Raw genomic sequence first — 6,259 nt, 5'->3', positions numbered from 1 at the left:
GAGTGGACAATATGAACTCATTTGTTAGTTCTAAGCTCAGCCTTGCCTGCTGTTACATCCTGGAAAAACTATTGGGTGTTTATACTCAACATTATATATCCTTTTCAAATACTTACCACACTTAACAAATTTATACTTATTCATGCATTTACTGAGTGAAGCCTTTCTCCCCCAGATTATGAGCTCCACAGAATCAGATCATTTCTTTCACTGTTCACCATTTTATTTCCAAAGCCAGAACATATTATGGCACATACTAGACACTGGATGGATGTGTTTAGAATGAATGAACAAATAAAATTTTTAATTTTCATGAAGCAGTTTTCATTAGGCGTAGAAACCTGGCAAAAATGGTGTCCAAATTCCAAAATAAAAAAAAAAAAACAAAATTTTTATTTTCATATTTATGGAAAGCCAACTTTGGAACATAACTATGACCAAGATGAACTCATGTCTCTTATATACTGGATGGATAACTCTGGGCAATGGGTTATTAGTTAAAATCTTCAGCTACCTTATCTCTAAAACTGGAATAATAAACATGCTCACTGTTGGGTAGGAGGCTATGAGTGTTTAATGAGTAATGTATGTAAGTACTTAGCATCATGTCTGCTGTCTAGAGCTTAATAGACAAAATCTACTATTATTATTATTATCAGTGCTCATTGAGGGTCAATCATATGCTAGCTACCATGACATGTGGATAATAGTGATCTCTTGCCATGATATTCTTTAATGAGTAGTTGAATAGGAATGGATTTTAAAGAAAAATAGTATAAGAACATTTCTTTGGGAAAAGAAAAAAGTATCTATTAATTTATTATGAAAAGCCAGCAAAAAATTCAATGAATAAGCAACACATATGGTTTCCTCTAAGAGAGTAAAAAGATATTTTATCACATGGTAAGAAAGTCAGGATATCTTAGATAGAAAATTGTGCGCAACAGGGATCCCTGGGTGGCGCAGCGGTTTGGCGCCTGCCTTTGGCCCAGGGCGTGATCCTGGAGACCCGGGATCGAATCCCACGTCGGGCTCCCGGTGCATGGAGCCTGCTTCTCCCTCTGCCTGTGTCTCTGCCTCTCTCTCTCTCTCTGTGTGACTATCACAAATAAATAAAAGTTAAAAAAAAATTGTGCGCAACAAAAAGCAGTGTTAAGCGATCTGAGTCCAAATGTCACTATGCCGTTCTAAGTAATGTAGATTTTATGATTAAGCACTTAGCATGTTCTAAATCCTCTTCCTATTATCCTAGAAATGTGGTCAGTACAAATGTCAACACAATTTTATAAAGCAATAATTAGCTGGGTTCCATGAAATAGAGAGTGAGTAAACCTAAGTCCCAGTTCACTATCATTTTCACACAACCTAAAGATATTACTTTGTTAAAGGTATTAGTTTTGCTAAAGGTGTTGGTTTTCCACTGTTGCTCAACAAGTTATCTAAAAACTTAGAAGCTTAAAACATTAATTAGGTATTACTCATTTTTTCTGTGAATCAGGAATTCAAAAGCAGCTCTGGCTCATGGTCTCTCATTAGGTTGCCCTCAAAGTATGGACTTTGAAGGTCTGCCTGTGACTGGATGATTTGCTTCCTACATAGCTCACCCTGTGAGTGTTGGCAGGAAGCCTCAGTTCTTTGCAGTATGTCTCTCTCCATGGCAATAGCAGAGGGTCCTCATGCCACAGTGGCTGGCTTCCCCAGAAAAAATGGCCCTAGACAGAAAGGTGTAAACCACAATGTCTTTTATAATGTAGCCTTGGAAACCACAGATTGTTACTTCCTCAATACACTACTGGTTACACAAGCCAGCGCCATGGAGTGGAATGTGGGAATAAAACACAGAAGGGTATCAAAATTAGGAAGCAATGATCAAGGTGAGTCACCACAGTCTTGGGTCATTTAGTAGTTACAGTCAAATGCAATTACTAATATAATTCTGTGCACTTTGAATTGTATTCTACTAAAATTAACTTATGAAATTGATACTATGAATTATTTTTTTTAAGATTTTATTTATTTATTCATGAGAGACACACAGAGAGAGAGAGAGAGAGAGAGAGGCAGAGACTCAGGTAGAGAGAGAAGCAGGCTCCATGCAGGGACCCTGATGTGGGACTCAATCCTGGGACCCCAGTACAATGCCCTGGGCCAAAGGCAGGCACTAAACCACTGAGCCATCCAGGGATCCCCATCTCTGAATTATTTTAACATAAGGACAATTATTTTGACATAAACACTTAAACATCTTTATTTGTATTCATATTTGATTAGTTTGTACTCATATTTGTACTCATATTGCACTCATACTGTCTTACATTCTCAGTAACTCATTCTACTCTACACAATCCACCTAGAATTATATTCAACATTATAAGTCAAACATTTTCACCTTATCTTTGCAAAAAAGAAAATACCCTTGATAGCTTTCCACTATCAAAAACCTACTCATGTATTATTAACTGTTATCCATATAACTGAACTTGATAATACAAACTGGTACAGAGGGTCCAAACTTTGTATTACACAAATCTCAATGCCTTCACATAATACACTATTAGAATATGCCTGTTGAAAGTCATATGATCCTTCATAACTCACTCAGAATAGCGATCAATTGAATCTGAGGGTAGATTAATATTTCCCACTAAAAACATTCTAACTGGTTTAGAAATAATTATCTGGCAAGTACAGTATAAGTATAATAGTGAATGAGATTGCCAGCTTTCCCACTCAGCCTAGCTGGCTAGATTCTTTTTTATTTTTTCTTCTCACTCAATATTTCAGGAAGCCAAAATTCAAACTGACTTCATTTCTTCCCAAAAAGTAGTCTGAATATAACCACAACAAAGACAACAAAATTATGGCTGATCATCGAACCTCAAAAAAAAAAAAAATCCCACTTAGTTGCTCATCACCTTGTCTACAGGGTGTTTATTTCCATGTTGATCTGAGATATTCTGCTGCTGTATACCAACTGCTTGAATTAAGGGTTTCACACTTCCAGGGGAAAAAAAGTGTAGGTTACACTTGTTCTTACTGACGTTTTCTATGCAATTTTCTTCAAAAAGCATTTCATCAATACAAAGCTATTGCAAAGTAACAATATATATCTCAGATTTAGGCACCTCTTTAGGATTCATAAATATTATAATGCATGCTTCTGGCTGCAGGCATATGTGTTTAATGGGCCAGTTTCTTTGAGCTAGTGGTCCGCTCTAATATTCTGATGCCACAAGATGTGAAGCATCTGTTACTATTCATCAGTGGCTAAGAGGATTTATGGCTTTTCATTAATCACCTGGAAGAGAGACTATTTATTCACTTAAATGGCAGCTCTTCTGTTATTACAAGCACTGCAGAGAGAAAGCACAATTTCAAGAGAGTGAAGCATAAAGGCCAATAAATGACTGACAAATAAGAAACATAAATGAAAGCATGTACTATCACATCCCAGGAGGCCTCCCAGATTTTTGCTTTTTGTAATCACTTCTTAACATAATGAAATAGGATATTCTCATAAGACAGTGATATATTCACTGTTTTACCTTCAACTTTCATTTTCAAAGAACCACTACATATGTAACTCTTTAAAGTGTTTTCAGCTTTAAAAAAAAATAAATTTTCGGTTAAAAAAAAAAAAGAGATATCATGGAAGCTCTGCCCTTGAACTTAACAGCATGGCAGATGAACTTCTAACTACTTCCTTTTCATTTAGCAGTGTGATCAATTTTTTGAGAGGATGTAGACACCCATCCACATAGTTTAAATGGTAGCTTAATTTTAACACATTTTAAATATCCAAAAATAATGAACTAACAATGAAATGGAGAAATAATGATAATAACATTTGTTATCTTATAAAAAATTCTCCCAAGTGGGATTTTTTTCAGGAATGTACAGCTTGTTAAACACTCAGAAATTAATTAAGATAACCCATCACATCAAGAGGCTAAAGAAGAAAAAATGATATGATCTTATCAATAGGTACAAAAAAATCTTTTGACAAAATATATATCCATTAACTATAAATACTCTTAAAAGACTAGGAATGGGGGAATATATTTATCTTGATAAAAAAAAAACAACAACTAAAAAACCTATAGCTCACCATCACCCTTTATTCCCTAAAGGAAATAAATAAAACTATATTTGTTCACAGTCAATATGAATTATTTAGAAAATCCCAAATAAGAGAAAACAAAAACAAAAATAAAACAAACAAAAAACCCTTCTGGAACTAAGTAGCAATTATAGCAAGTTTGCAGGTTATAAGTATAAGATATGAAAACTAATATCCATGTGTAAGGATATATACAAGCAATGAAGAATAAGAATTTGAAATTATAGACACAAAATTATTTACATTAGCACAAAAAAAAACAGAAGAAAAAAGGAGGAAAGAAAGAAGAAAGAAAGAAAGAAAGAAAGAAAGAAAGAAAGAAGAAAGAAAGAAAGAAGAAAGAAAGAAAGAAAGAAAGAAAGAAAGAAAGAAAGAAAGAAAAGAAAAAAGAAAGAGACCTAAGCATAAATGTAATAAAATATATGCAATGTCTATATTAGAAAAATGAAAAATTCTGATGAAAGAAATCAATGGGGCAGCCCTGGTGGCTCAGCGGTTTAGTGCTGCCTTCAGCCCAGGGTGTGATCCTGGAGACCCAGGATGGAGTCCCACATCAGGCTCCCTGCATGGAGCCTGCTTCTTTCTCTCTGCCTATATCTGTGCCTCTCTCTCTCTCTCTCTCTCTCTCTCTCTCTGTGCCCCTCATTAATAAATAAATAAAATCTTGAAAAAAAAAAGAAATCGTGATCTAAATAAATATAGAGCTGGCTCAAGTTCATGGATAAGAAAATCCAATATTAAAATATCACTTATTCTATACTTGATCTATAGATCCAATGCAACCCTTGTAAAAATTCCAATATGCTATTTTTGGATAATTAAATGATTCTAAGGTATAGGGAATATCAAAGATACAAAATAGCTACCAAAATATTAAAGAAAAAATACTAAAATTAAAGTAGCAGGAATTGGATACTACTTCAGGAATTAATATAAACCTACAATAATCAAAACAGTGTGTTATTGGTGAAAGAATTAGCAAATAGATAAATAGAGGAGAATAAAGAACCCATAAATAGACTCACCTAAATACAGTCAACTGATTTTTGACAGAGAAGCAAAGGCAACTCCTTGAAGAAATGATAATCCTTTCACAAATGGCCTTGGAATAGTAGACATCCAAATGTGAAACAATATCTAGATACAGACTTTACACTTTTCAGAGAAACTATCTATAAATGTATTATAGGCATAAATGTGAAATACAAAACTATAAAACTTCCAGAAGAAAATGTAGAAGAAAACTTCAATGATCTTCGATGTATTGATGACTTTTCAGATGAAACACAGAGAAAGCAAACCATGAAAGAAAAAAATTAAGCTGAACTTCATTAAAATTTAAAATCTGCTCTACAGAAGGTTCTTGTTCAGAGAATGAAAAGAGGAGTCACAGACTGGGAGAAAATTTTTGCAAAACATGCATCAGATGAAAGACAGGTGTTCAAAATATGCAAGCAAATCTTAAAGCTGCACAATAAAAAATAAACAATGAAAAAGGAGTAAAGTCCTCAATAAACAACTCACCAAAATAGATATATAGATGACAGTAAACATATGAAAAAAAATATTCAACGTCTGATGTCATTAGGAAATTGTAAATTAAAACAACATTGAAATACCACTATAAATCTATTAGAATGGCTGAAATATCAAACACCCCAAATGCCGGTGAATACGTAGAACAATAGAAACTCTTGTTCATTGTAAATGGGAAGGAAAAATGGTAGAGCCAGTTTGGCAGTTTCATATGAAGCTAAACATAGGTTTGTTATTTCATCCAGCAATCATGCTCCTTGATATTTATTCAAATAAAGTGACAATTTATGTCCATATAAAAACCTGCTCATCATGTGTAGCAGCTCTATTCACAATAAACAGACATAAAGCTTCTGAAAAAAAAAGTAAATACCTTTTCCCTCTAAAAGAGCATAACCAAAATGACAGATAAAGAACTTAAAATATAAACAATATAATGCTAAGCATATATTTGCATTCTTTGTTGAAAGAGGTATAAAGTAGGAGGGATCAACTGTCTCCATTTCTGAACTGACAAAAGTTAGAAACTATCAAATGTTCTTAAATAGATGAATGGATAAACAAAGTAATTATTCAACAATAAAGAAAAAAATGATCAAGTCA

At 33.6% G+C, this 6,259-nt stretch overlaps 1 long non-coding RNA gene across 1 annotated transcript; it reads right to left on the bottom strand.

Annotated features, from left to right (window-relative positions):
• Positions 1–1,047: 1,047 nt before the first annotated feature.
• LOC119865147 lies at positions 1,048–5,499 on the bottom strand. The gene is made up of 3 exons (XR_005376062.1): positions 5,146–5,499; positions 1,605–1,712; positions 1,048–1,099 (listed from the first exon to the last, which is right to left on the bottom strand). It is a non-coding gene; the product is annotated as an uncharacterized LOC119865147 (long non-coding RNA).
• Positions 5,500–6,259: the final 760 nt, after the last annotated feature.

Source organism: Canis lupus, chromosome 22 (genome assembly GCF_011100685.1).
Source record: "Canis lupus familiaris isolate Mischka breed German Shepherd chromosome 22, alternate assembly UU_Cfam_GSD_1.0, whole genome shotgun sequence".
NCBI classification, from domain to species: Eukaryota; Metazoa; Chordata; class Mammalia; order Carnivora; family Canidae; genus Canis; species Canis lupus.
The sequence above is the reverse complement of the archived record's forward strand: the minus strand, read 5'-3'. Positions and strand labels throughout refer to the sequence as shown.